Genomic DNA, 14,717 nt, shown 5'->3' with positions numbered 1-14,717 from the left:
TCTATCTCTCTATCTCTCTATCTATCTCTCTCTCTATCTATCTCTCTCTCTCTCTATCTATCTATCTCTCTATCTATCTATCTATCTCTCTGTCTATCTATCTCTCTGTATATCTATCTATCTATCTCTCTATCTCTCTGTCTATCTATCTATCTGTATATCTATCTATCTATCCCTATATATGCCTGTAAGAGGGTGATTTCCTTGAGCTCCTTGTCTGGAGCTTCACCTCACGGGTCGGTAGCAGGGATGTGGCAATAGTACTGTACTCCTGACTTTCCAACCTCCGCTCACTACTAGTGAGACAGCAGCTGGGAGTGAAGCTTCACGAAATGAGCCCAATTATCTGTTACACATGCATGTGTGAAGTAGAGCTCTCTTGTTCATATAAAGTATCCTTTCACTTTGATGCTATAATAAAACCAGTGTCAGCAGGGCCCTATTAAGAATTCTTGGAGCCCTGGGCATGAATATTCGGGCTCCCGTCCCCCTCCGCACACCCCCCGCCTTCTCCACCTCTCCTTCACAACTCCCCCTCCTTCATCCCCTCCTTTACACCTCTCCTTCACAACCCCCCCCCCCGCCCCCCCTCCTTCATACCTCCCAATCCCTTAAGATTCCATGATAGTAAAACATAAGAAACATCAGGAATGAGAGGAAGGCTTTGTTTGAACACTGATGTACGTTGGTCACACCCGGGTTTGAAAGCAATTAATATTTTTGTAGCCCAAAGTCAATCAAACAGTAGCAGGGAGGGAGCCCAATGTTATTTTGCCTAAAGATAAATAGACATGAAACGACATAAAAATTAATTGCATTTTATTTTAATCTACATTTTAATAAGAAAACCAAAATGGCAGAATGGTTCCAGTTTTTCCCTAAATTAATCTTTTGTAAAAATGCTGAAATGTGACACTATCACAGTCAGCACTTTCTGCAGCCTGAGCTCTCAGCAATGCTGTAAATCCTGGCAAATTTTCAATAAAAAATAACCAAAGAAGCACAGCTCAAGACTTGTTTTTAATATTTAACATTCTATTTGCATCGTTGCGATTTAAGCTGAATAAATAAACATGCTCTCAGAGCTTGGACATTCATTCTGAACTGAAGTTAAATCCTCACAGCTGCTCTTGGATTTGAAGCATTTTTGAAAGCAGATGAATGGTTCTCTTCACTTGCGAGCCCTAAACCTTGTTTTGAAAACCATTAAATAAAAAGCTCTTTAAAAACATTGAAAAAGCAGAAATGTGAAAAATGCACTGGGAGAAAAGATATGGATTTAATTTAATTATTTACCAATCTTTCTTTTAAAATAACATTATACAAACAACTTGGATTGTTATTTTAAGTTTCATGTTAGTACCAAGGTTTACAGAACCAGGCTGTGTGAGAAGGGGCGAGAAAGGGTTGTTTAGAATTTCATTTAAACTCAACCTGCTCCCCCAAATAATTTCTCCTTTGTGCATTCGCTTTTTAAAACTTTTATTTCCATTCCCTCCACCGCCGCCTTCTTTGTGTTACCTTAAGCCCCGCCTTCAAATTAAATGGAATAAAATATAAAAATAAGATCCCTGGAGGTGGTGCATTTGTCAGTTGTTGCCTGGGCCCCAGGTACTGCAGGTGGAACTCTCTGTTAATTGTATCCATGTAATTTATATCAATTAGTGTTAATTATATTCAGGTGGAACTCTCTTGTATCCATTTATAAGAGAGCTGATCTAGGGTGTGGAGTGGGTGAAGTGGAGCTCTGTGAATAGAGGCTTGGAAGCAACTGAAGACCAGGCTCTAGTATTCTGTCCTTCACCACCGGGCTATCCAATTTATGACACTCTTTCCCCGGCCCCCCTCCCCCAACATTGCGATGCTCGGGCTCTTCCTCTGCCCTCTCTGACCAAAGGCTGTAGTGTGGAGCTGATAACAAATGGAGATGGAGGTGACTGAACAGACCAGTGGCCGACGCAGTTTTTCTGCCTTACGGTGAGCTTTACCTCATCCTTGCCCATGTGTTAATGCACTCCTCAGTTTCAGGGGAGCAATGTCAGACTCCCCAGGAGTAATTTTAACTTTTGCCAACAGTGTAAAACAGGCGATATCGGATTGAGTGCCTGTTATAAACCTCGATTCTCCTTTCCATTGACTTTGATGGAAAGGATTTAAAAAATAATTAATTCCTGAGATGTGGGCATCACTGGCAAGGCCGGCATTTATTGCCCATCCCTAATTGCCCCTTGAGAAGGTGGTGGTGGGCCGCCTTCTTGAACCGCTGCAGTCCGTGTGGTGACGGTTCTCCCACAGTGCTGTGAGGAAGGGAGTTCCAGGATTTTGACCCAGCGACGATGAAGGAACGGCGATATATTTCTAAGTCAGGATGGTGTGTGACTTGGAGGGGAACGTGCAGGTGGTGTTGTTCCCATGAGCCTGCTGCCCTTGTCCTTCTAGGTGGTAGAGGTCGCGGGTTTGGGAGGTGCTGTCGAAGAAGCCTTGGCGAGTTGCTGCAGTGCATCCTGTGGATGGTGCACACTGCAGCCACGGTGCGCCGGTGGGGGATGTTTAAGCTGGTGAATGGGCTGCTGATCAAGTGGACTGCTTTGTCCTGGATGGATTGTATAACCGTCTCCTGATCCGATCGTGCCCGTTTTACCGTCAAAAGTTAAAATAGTCCCCCCCAACCCCACCCACCCCGTCGTTCTCCCCCATTTATTTAACATCTGGCACCACTGCTGGTTAAGGACAGTGATTAAGTATCCAAGACCCTTTATTCTGTGCAAGCACGCAGTGGAATGATGTCATTATGGATCTGTGTTTCAGTCAGAGCATTTTCATTGGGCAGTTTTTACACTATTGATGCCGGATGCTCTAAACTGTCTGGCTGTGTAGCACTAACAAGGGCACTGGCGGAGAGGGTGGCAGGGATTGGAATAGGTATGCTATCATGCTGGTTCCTCTTCAATGGGGTCAATGCCACTCTCCTGGGGTGGTGCCTCAGCAATCCTGGTGATCTGTTGGAGAAAAGAGTGCTGGAGTGAAGTGACTCTCTGGAAGCCCCTTCCAACAGTGGTATCCAGAGCCACAATGGCAGCTGTCTGAGCTTCCTTGGCAGGAGTTTGTGTTGTGATGGAAGCTGTCAGATTGGTCATGAGATGCTCCATCCTGGTAGGATCCACTGCGGTGGAGCACTCATTCCACATTGGAAAGGATGGGCACCAAGATCTGCACAAAGCCCTGCGCCAAGTTTAAGCTGGACTCCTCCATGCTCAGTGACATTGTGCGCAAGCTCTTCAGCCCAGTGCACCAAGCATTTCCTGGTGTATGTTCATCAGCCTTCTTCTGTAGCCTGGCCCATCAAAGTCCTCATCTGAATCCTCTGCAGCAGAGTTAGTATGTGAGCTCATCATCTGGCGAGCTGGCACCTGTGGTATCCGTCCCCCCCGGTCCTGTTTCCTGCGCACTTGTGCCCAGTGTCTCAACATGTGCAGATCCCTCCTCAAACTTAGCCTCTAAAGTTTGCGTGGTGTCAGTACCTGAGCTGGTGGTCATGAGAGTCAGATCAAGTGACGGTGTTCCTTCATGTTCACTCTGCTCCTCTTCCTCCACTGGCTGAGAGACTTCCACATTCTCACATGAGAATGGGACTAGGGTTAGGTCATGATGTGAGGAGAGCAGAGAGGAGGAAGTGTGTGCTGACAGCATGCAGAGTGTGTGGGGTGAGGAAGCAGTGAAGAGAGAAGAAAGATTAGGAATGAAAAAATCCTGCTCAGCTATTCCTCCAGCATCCCAGTGGTCACGGCCTCCGGTCTGCCCCTTCCCATTATCACCAGCACTGCCTCCTCAATGGGGGGAAGGGTGTGCAGTCACGCTGCCCCTCCACCAGTCTACTGTCTCATGTTATGGTGGGAGAGGGGGAGTGTTGCATTTAATGAGGCTGTGAGTGGTGCAGCTGTAACGAGAAGTCAATTGAACAGTGTTCTTACCTTGTTAACTCTTGTCAGATCATTGAACTTCTTCCAGCAATGCATCCATATCCTGGGAGCAATGCTCCTGGAATTCACCTCATTCGCAACCTCCTCCCAGTGCCTGTGCATTACAACGCCTGGATGGCTTTCTACCCCCTGGGGGATAAAGGATGTTCCCCCTTCTCTCCACTTCCCCCACCAAGTCCTCCAGTTTAGCATCAGCGAACTTTGGTGCCCAACCTTCCCCCAGCTTCAGCCATCTCACTGCAGAAACAATTAACACCACTTCCTGCAGCCAAAACGCACCTTCCCTTTAAGAGGCGCTCGCCGTCTTTCAGTTGTATTGTAGCCTCCTGGAATCCAGGTAGCGCTGGCTGCACGCAGCAATCATGTTAATAAGCAGGCAGCACGGATTTTGCACGACGCGGGCTACATTCACACCGTGGTCCCAGCGTATCTTTTCCCACGCTATCGAACTTCTAGGCCAAGATGTTTCAGGTGTCTATCCTTCATCAGAACTAAAGATTAGAAGATAAACATAAATTTACATATAGACAAGGTTGTTTATTGTGTAATATCTGCTTGTTAAAGCAGCCATGTATTTATTTACAGTTTATCCGACTTTCTCAATCTCCTCAAGGAAAATAATTTATGCATTCAGCTTTCTCTGTGGTAATTTAGGTAATTCTATCCAAGGATTGTTTACAGCATCTTATATGGGTAACAAATTAAACTTTAACAAGTGAAGTCTTCCATCCCGTGTTGTACTCTGATGGTTGTAACAGCTGCCTAGCTTTTGTTTATACTGAGTTTTGAAAATAATTGTTCATACAAACAGATTTATTTATCTAACTGTGATATTTATTTATTTTCCAGGATGCAATACAAAGAAGACTTGCTTCACTGCCTCTGGGGAGATCTTTTACAAATTTCTTTCTAAAGCTTTTCACTGGAGGTGTGCACCTCTCTCCAACTTTCACTCCCTTGGAATAGCATAGCCTTTGAATTATTGTAAGCAATGGTCTGGGAGATCTAAATATTAATTGTTCATCCAGCACATGTTTTATCCACCATGTCTGTTGTTTTGTAAATTTCTTTCCAGTGTCACATTTCAAAAATAAGTAATTAAAATGAGAAAGAACATCAATCATTTGCAGTAAGTAGAACAACAGCAAATACTTTGTTGACATGATAACTAGGATGTCTGTATCAGCTTATTGACCTTAGCAGTCACACTTTTTGTTAAATAAAAAGAAAACCAGTCACTTAATGCTGGGTGCTTCTGACCTACAGCTTGGAACACAAGCACTTCCCAATCTGGAATGTTCCCTGATCAAACAACAATTAAACTGTGATGTTATGGCCTTAGAATGATCTTAGCTGCAGCGTAATACATTGTGCATTACATGGCATAAGTACCACAGTGTAAAAAAGAGAATCACAGTCAATTGCTTCCTGCTGGCTTTCCTGATAATGACAACCCAAGAACAGGAGCTGGAGATTTATAAGCAGCTGCCTACCTATAAAAATTTCCATCAGCAATTGGCCTCCAATTTTCCTTGGGAAGATGTGCCTATTTGGACCATTTTCCGACAGGGAGTAGTGGAGCAGAGGTCTTAAAGGCACAGCCTACTGTCCAAAATCACAGATCCCACACTATTTGTCAGTAACACCATGAGACATCAACTAATATAATATATTATTAACTGGCAGAATATTTTTTCTCACAGATGTGGTATAAATCTTTAGCTCTGGGATTCACTGTCTGTTTATTTTAATAATAAAGGATGAATTAGCAAACCAGTAGGGGTTTACAACAATCAACAGTTTTCATGGTAATTTTTTCTGTTGCTGTTGGAATGTGTTTTATTCATTTTTAATTAAAATATTCTTGGGATGTGGGTGTCGCTGGCGAGGCCGGCATTTATTGCCCATCCCTAATTGCCCTTGAGAAGGTGATGGTGGGTTTTCTTCTTGAACCGCTGCAGTCCGTGTGGTGACGGTTCTCCCACAGTGCTGTTAGGTCGGGAGTTCCAGGATTTTGACCCAGCGACGATGAAGGACGATATATTTCCAAGTCGGGATGGTGTGTGACCTGGAGTGGAATGTGCAGGTGGTGTTGTTCCCATGTGCCTGCTGCTCTTGTCCTTCTAAGTGGAGGAGGTCGCGAGTTTGAGAGGTGCTGCAAAAGAAGCCTTGGCGAGTTGCTGCAGTGCATCCTGTGGATGGTACACACTGCAGCCATGGTGCACTGGTGGAGGTAGTGAATGTTTAAGGTGGTGGATGGGGTGCCGATCAAACAGACTGCTTTGTCCTGGATGGTGTCGAGCTTCTTGAGTGTTGTTGCAGCTGCACTCATCGAAGCAAGTGGAGAGTATTCCATCACACTCCTGACTTGTGTCTTGCAGATGGTGGAAAGGTTCTGGGGAGACAGGACGTGAATCACTCGCCGCAGAATACCCAGCCTCTGACCTGCTCTAGAAACCATGGCATTTATGTGGCTGGTCCAATTGAGTTTCTGGTCAATGGATTCGGTGATGGTAATGACATTGAATGTGAACGGGAGGTGGTTAGACTCTCTCTTGTTGGAGATGGTCATTGCCTGGCATTTGTCTGGCGTGAATGGTAGTTGAAACTTTATCAGCCCAAGCCTGGATGTTGTCCAGATCTTGTTGTATGCGCGCATGGACTGCTTCATTGTTTGAGGGGTTGCAAATGGAACTGAACACTGTGGAATCATTAGCAAACAACCCCACTTCTGACCTTATGATGGAGGGAAGGTAATTGATGAAGCAGCTGAAGATGGCTGGGCCAAGGACACTGCCCTGAGGAACTTCTGCAGCGATGTCCTGGGGCTGAGATGATTGGCCTCCAACAACTACCACCCTTGGTCATCTGGCTTGATGGTGATGGAGCAGTGAGGTATATGCTGGGCCATGAAGTTACAGATTGTGCTGGAATATAATTCTGCTGCTGCTGATGGCCTACAGCACCTCATAGATGCCCAGTTTTAAGCTGCTAGATCCGTTATTAATCTATCCCATTTAGCGCGGGGTTAGTGTCTCACAACATATTGGAGGGTGTCCTCAATGTGAAGACGGGACTTGGTCTCCACAAGGACTGTGCGGTGGCCTTGTGTACTGTCATGGACAGATGCGACAGGAGGATTGGTGAGGACGAGGTCAAGTAGGTTTTTCCCTCATGTTGGTTCGCTTACCGCCAGCCGCAAGTCCAGTCTAGCAGCTACGTCCTTCAGGACTCGGCCAGCTTGGTCAGTGGTGGTGTTACTGAGCCACTCTTGGTGATGGACATTGAAGTTTCCCACCTGGAGTACATTCTGTGCCCTTGCTATCCTCAGTGTTTCCTCCAAGTGGTGTTCAACATGGAGGAGGACTGATTCATCAGCTGAGGGAGGGCGGTAGGTGGTAATCAGCAGGAGGTTTCCTTGCTCATGTTTGACCTGAAGCCATGAGATTTCATGGGGTCCGGGGTCCGATGTTGAGGACTCCCAGGGCCACTCCCTCCTGACTGTATATCACTGTGCCTCACCTCTGGTGGGTCTGTCCTGCCGTTGGGACAGGACATACCCAGGGATGGTAACGGAGGAGTTTGGGACGTTGGCTCATAGGTATGATTCTGGGAGAATGACTGTCAGGCAGTTGTTTGACTATTTTGTGGGACAGCTCTCTAACTTTGGCACCAGTCCCCAGATGTTAGTGAGGAGGACTTTGCAGGGTTGTCTGGGCTGGGTGTGCCTTCGTCGTGACCGAATCCGACGCCTAGGCCGCAGCCGAGTGATCTGTTCGGTTTTATTCGACTTATTATTTGATACTGAGTGACTACTTCAGAAGGCAGTTAAGAGTCAACCATGTTGGTGTGGAACTGGAGTCACATATAGTCCAGACCGGGTAAGGAAGGAACGAAGGAAGGAAAGAAAGAAGGAAAGACTTGTGTTTATATAGCGTCTTTCATGACCTCATGATGTCCCAAAGGGCTTTATGGCCAATTAAATATCTTCTGAAGTGTTGCAATGTAGGAAATGTGGCAACCAATTTGTGCACAGCAAGATCCCACAAACAACAATGAACAAATGACCAGATAATCTGTTTTAGTGATGTCGGTTGAGGGATAAATATCAGCCATGACACCAGTGATGGTGTCCTGGTGATTGATGAACCAGTTGGGACCAGCTCTTTATTTCAGATTTATTTATTTATTTATTAATTGTTGGAATGGGGTACAGGAATAGAAGGACCGAGGTGCTGATATAAAGAACAGTTTGATAGACAACAGCACGAGGTCTGCTGTGATATCCCTATTGGTAAAAACATCTGTCAACACTCACTGGTGACCGAGGGTGACTGACCATTGGATGAGCAGCTGGATATCTCAAGGCACCGAATGGATGGGGAACAGTGAAGATGCAACTTATAGCCATGGAACATTATTCCAGCTAGAGTCAGCACCTTCAGGATCCCATCATCCCATCAGTCAGACCCCATCACTGGCTGCTCACTATTAAATGCTGACCTCAATTTGTGGGGCACACCCCATTACATGCAGATGCCCAAGAGCTTTTTAAAAGAGTCTCTGCAGCACACAGCAGACCAAAGGTGTTAGAATCTTATACAGCAGCAGAAAACTGGCACCTAGAGACCGTTGTACTTCACTGACCCAGTGCCTCCTATCGTCTGAGAACACATGAGCTGAAAGTTAACCGTTTCGCCTCTTAGCTTTACCACACTTACAGGAAAACACAACTCGATGCACTTTCTGTTCGACTGGATATGTTACAGTGAATGTGCAACTGAACAGCTAATCAGAAGGAACTTTCAATCACAATATTAAGCAACCAGTATACACAGCACCTGGTGTGACAGCAAGTTGTGGTACATTCAGCTTTGAGCATTCATCGAGAGAGAAGGAAGAACAAACTTGCATTTATAACGCATCTTATCACATCCTCGGCATGTCGTGGATGACTTACGTTTTGAAGTGTAGTCACTGTTGTAATGTTGGCAAACGCAGCAGCCAATTTACGCACAGCAAGATCCCATAAACAGCTAAGGAATGACGAGAGAATGTGTTTTGATTGAGGAATGTTGACTTGAGAAGAACTACTTGCTCTTCTTTGACTGTTGCCATGGGATCTTTAACGTTCATCTGAACAGACAGACAGGGCCTTGGCTTAACATCACATCTACATAGAATCCACAGCACAGAAACAGGCCATTCAGCCCAACTGGTCTATGCTGATGTTTATGCTCCACACGAGCCTCCTCCCACTCTAATGACCTTTTCTCACCCTGCCCCGTATCCCTCTATTTCCTTATCCCTCATGTATGCATCAACCCGTTCCTTAAAGCTATCTTCTTCAATCACTTCATGTGGCAGTGATTTCCACATTCTCACCATTCGCTGTGTAAAGAAATTCCTCCTCAACTCTTTATCTGATCTGAGGAATATTAACAGATTATATCAGGGATGGACAACAGCAGGTTAACTGACAAAGATAGCAAGCTAATTTCTAATATCCATTTGTTAATTATTGTAAGAGAAAAATGATTTGCTCCTTAATGTGCAAATGTTGAGAGACAGCCAGCAACGAGTATAATTGCACCAGGGCGTGGTCCCAGCATCTACATTTTAAGGTAGTCAAAGCAGTCTCACTGATGGTTCTGCTTATTATTGATCTCCTCCTGTGCCAGGGCTTATCGCTGCTCCTCACCACTTTCCTGAATGGGTGCAGCCACGACAACACTCAGGAAGCTCAACACCATCCAGGACCAAGCAGTTTGCTTGATCGATGCTCTTCTACTGGACACAATATCCACCCCTTCCACCACTGGTGCACTGTGGCTGCAGTATGTGTGGCCTACAGGATGCACAGCAGGAATTCACCAAGGTTACTTCAACAGCACCTCCCTCCCCTGTGGCTACTATCACCGAGAAGGACAATAGCAGCAATCTCATGGGAACACCATCACCTCCAAGTTCTCCTCCAAGTCACACACCCTCCTGACTTGGACATATATCAGCCGTTCCTTCATCGTCACAATGTCAATATCCTGGAATTCCCCACCTAACACCATTGTGAGAGCACCATCACCACAAGGACGGCAGAGATTCATGGACCCACCACCACCTTCCTTCTTTCCATTACCTAATGATGCAGTTTGCAGTTCCACCAATTCTTTCTAGGGCTTATTGTAAGACACCTCTGGAATGGTCCACACATCTAAAACATTGCTTCAACACCTCGAATGTCCTCTCCTGCCTTGCTCATGTGTATCATTCTGCAATACATATTGAGGTTATTGGGAGTTGTGTAAACGTGTTATCAGCTATGATTTCAATGGATATTCATTTCTCCTATGCGCCAATCTTGCAGAGTCTTGGAAAGAACGTATGATCACCTTATACTGTAGCTGCTAAGAGTTTTCAGTGTTCCTCATCAATGGTGTAAAGAGCTAGATCTAGCAGTGCTGCATTTCAACAAGGATGTTGACGGAAGTGCCATTAAAGGTCAGAGGGAGATGGCTGAGCTTTCTCTTGGTCGAGATGGACATTATATAGAATGCAATCTACAGCACTCTATAGACCTGGAGACACCACACGCCAGGGAAAAAAATGGATCTGTCTCTCCTATTGGCGCCACTTGCTAGTGCTGGACTTATCGTAAATATGTATGCACTGAGATGGACAATTGCTGACCTCGCCTATACAGCGGCAAATGGCAAACTAGTTGACTCATGAGAAGAATCCTATGGTGTGGCAGCTGAGAGCCCTCACAGCTTTCACTTCACTAGCATTGCAGAACGGATGTTACTTGTTTTGCCTGCAGGTCTGTTTCTATGAGATAACATAGTTCAGTAATAGCATCAGAAGTGACATGCAGCCTCCACATGTGGTAATCCTCGGTGAATTGCAAGTATTTGACTCAGATACATTGATAAAAGTGCTCGCGTATTACTGCATCCTGATAATCTGCCTTCTGTGCCATCTCAACTCCTGGGCTATTCTCTTGCTCCTCTTCCTAAAATGTGGGACAAATGTAAGGAATCTTACAACACCGGGTTATAGTCCAACAGTTTTATTTGAAAATCACAAGCTTTCGGAGATTATCTCCTTCGTCAGGTGAGTGAGTGAAAGGTTCTCAAATCGCATATCTTATATTAGGCTGGGACACGATCACACCAATCAAAGGTGTCGTTGGTGTTCAGACAGGTTAGCCACAGAAAACAGTACGTCCCAGTATACTGAATACACAATGGGTCAGATTACACAGACAAAGAGAGAAAGAGACCCGAAAGGCAGAGAGAGAGAGAGAGAGAGAGAATGTCCAGTTGTATTAAAAACAGATAACTTTTTTTTCCTGCTGGTGGGGTTACGTGTAGCGTGACATGAACCCAAGATCCCGGTTGAGGCCGTCCTCATGGGTGCGGAACTTGGCTATCAATTTCTGCTCGACGATTTTGCGTTGTCGTGTGTCTCGAAGGCCGCCTTGGAGAACGCTTACCCGAAGATTGGTGGCTGAATGTCCTTGACTGCTAAAGTGTTCCCCGTCTGGGAAGGAACCCTCCTGTCTGGTGATTGTTGCGCGGTGTCCGTTCATCCGTTGTCGCAGCGTCTGCATGGTCTCGCCAATGTACCATGCTCCGGGGCATCCTTTCCTGCAACGTATGAGGTAGACAACGTTGGCCGAGTCACAGGAGTATGAACCGTGCACCTGGTGGGTGGTGTCCTCTCGTGTGATGGTATCTGTGTCGATGATCTGGCATGTCTTGCAGAGGTTGCCGTGGCAGGGTTGTGTGGTGTCGTGGACGCTGTTCTCTTGAAAGCTAGGTAATTTGCTGCGAACGATGGTCTGTTTGAGGTTGGGTGGCTGTTTAAAGGCGAGTAGTGGAGGCATGGGGATGGCTTTAGCAAGGTGTTCGTCGTCATCGATGACATGTTGAAGGCTGCGGAGAACATGGCGTAGTTTCTCCGCTCCGGGGAAGTACTGGACGACGAAGGGTACTCTGTTGGTTGCGTCCCGTGTTAGTCTTCTGAGGCGGTCTATGCGATTCTTCGCTGTGACCCGTCGGAACTGTCGATCGTTGAGTCGAGCATCATATCCTGTTCTTACGAGGGCGCCTTTCAGCATCTGTAGACGTCCATCGCGTTCCTCCTCGTCTGAGCAGATCCTGTGTATTCGCAGGGCCTGTCCATAGGGGATGGCCTCTTTGACGTGGTTAGGGTGGAAGCTGGAAAAGTGGAGCATCGTGAGGTTATCCGTGGGCTTGCGGTAGAGTGAGGTGCTGAGGTGCCTGTCTTTGATGGAGATTTGTGTGTCCAAGAAAGAAACCGATTCTGAGGAGTAGTCCATGGTGAGTTTGATGGTGGGATGGAACTTGTTGATGTTATCGTGTAGTCTCTTTAGTGATTCTTCGCCGTGGGTCCATAGGAAGAAAATGTCATAGAGTCATAGAGTTATACAGCACGGATAGAGGCCCTTCGGCCCATCGTGTCCGCGCCGGCCATCAGCCCTGTCTACTCTAATCCCATATTCCAGCATTTGGTCCGTAGCCTTGTATGCTATGGCATTTCAAGTGCTCATCCAAATGCTTCTTGAATGTTGTGAGGGTTCCTGCCTCCACAACCCTTTCAGGCAGTGAGTTCCAGACTCCAACCACCCTCTGGGTGAAAAAGTTCTTTCTCAAATCCCCTCCAAACCTCCCGCCTTTTACCTTGAATCTATGCCCCCTGGTTATAGAACCCTCAACGAAGGGAAAAAGCTCCTTAGTATCCATCCTATCTGTGCCCCTCATAATTTTGTACACCTCAATCATGTCCCCCCCTCAGCCTCCTCTGCTCCAAGGAAAACAAACCCAATCTTCCCAGTCTCTCTTCATAGCTGAAGCGCTCCAGCCCTGGTAACATCCTGGTGAATCTTCTCTGCACCCTCTCCAAAGCGATCACATCCTTCCTGTAGTGTGGCGACCAGAACTGCACACAGTACTCCAGCTGTGGCCTAACCAGTGTTTTATACAGCTCCATCATAACCTCCTTGCTCTTATATTCTATGCCTCGGCTAATAAAGGCAAGTATCCCATATGCCTTCTTTACCACCTTATCTACCTGTTCCGCCGCCTTCAGGGATCTGTGAACTTGCACACCAAGATCCCTCTGACCCTCTGTCTTGCCTAGGGTCCTCCCATTCATTGTGTATTCCCTTGCCTTGTTAGTCCCTCCAAAGTGCATCACCTCGCACTTTTCCGGGTTAAATTCCATTTGCCACTGTTCCGCCCATCTGACCAACCCATCTATATCGTCCTGCAGACTGAGGCTATCCTCCTCGCTATTTACCACCCTACCAATTTTTGTATCATCAGCGAACTTACTGATCATACCTTTTACATTCATATCCAAGTCATTAATGTCGTTGATGTATCTGGTGTATAGCGTTGGTTGGAGGTCCTGTGCAGTGAAGAAGTCCTGCTCGAACTTGTGCATGAAAACGTTGGCGTATTGGGGTGCGAATTTGGTCCCCATGGCTGTTCTGTGTGTTTGGGTAAAGAACTGGTTATCGAAGGTGAAGACATTGTGATCCAGGATGAAGCGAATGAGTTGTAGGATGGTGTCTGGAGATTGGCTGTTGTTGGTGTTGAGTACTGAGGCTGTTGCAGCGATGCCGTCATCTTGGGGGATACTGGTGTAGAGTGCCGAGACGTCCATCGTGGTGAGAAGTGTTCCTGGTTCAACTGGTCCGTGGGTACTGAGTTTTTGTCGGAAATCTGTAGTGGCGCGACAGAAGCTGGGGGTTCCCTGTACGATGGGTTTCAGGATGCCCTCGATGTATCCAGAGAGGTTCTCACACAGGGTTCCGTTGCCTGATACGATAGGACGTCCGGGTGTGTTGGCTTTGTGTATCTTTGGGAGGCAGTAGAAGTCTCCCATGCGGCGAGTACGTGGGATGAGAGCACGTAGGATGCTTTGAAGGTCTGGATCGAAGGTCTTGATCAGTTTGTTGAGCTGGTGGGTGTGTTCTTTGGTCGGATCTGCGGGTAACCGTCTGTAGTGTTCCTGGTTGTCCAGTTGTCGGTATGCTTCTTTGGAATAGTCCGTTCTGTTCTGTATGACGATGGCTCCTCCTTTGTCCGCTGGTTTGATGACGATGTTGCGGTTGGACTTGAGAGCGTTGATGACGTTGCGTTGTGCTCGGGTGACATTCTGGATTGTCTTGTGAGTGCGGCTGATGAATCTGGCGTTGACGCATCTCCTGACAGCTTGAACTGTTTTCCGTGGCTAACCTGTCTGAACACCAACGACACCTTTGATTGGTGTGATCGTGTCCCAGCCTAATATAAGATATGCGATTTGAGAACCTTTCACTCACTCACCTGACGAAGGAGATAATCTCCGAAAGCTTGTGATTTTCAAATAAAACTGTTGGACTATAACCTGGCGTTGTAAGATTCCTTACATTTGTCCACCCCAGTCCATCACCGGCATCTCCACACCATAAAATGTGGGAGACAGGGTTTCGAATCATGGGGCACTGGGAACGAGGGAGCTGTTATGTTGAGACGGGCTCCACTTAAACTGGGCTGGGACTAGTGTCCTGGTAAATCGAATAACTGGGACTGTAGATAGAGCTTTAAACTAAAAAGGAGGGGGCGGGGGGGGAAGGGTTCAGGTCTAAAAAGAAAAGTCGAGGCCATAGAGCAGTGTAGCGATTTGGGTAAAGATAAACAGAGTGTGACAGGAAGGGACAGAGAGTTT

Source organism: Heptranchias perlo, chromosome 33 (assembly GCF_035084215.1).
Source record: "Heptranchias perlo isolate sHepPer1 chromosome 33, sHepPer1.hap1, whole genome shotgun sequence".
Lineage (NCBI taxonomy): Eukaryota > Metazoa > Chordata > Chondrichthyes > Hexanchiformes > Hexanchidae > Heptranchias > Heptranchias perlo.
This window is presented reverse-complemented; position numbering follows the sequence as displayed.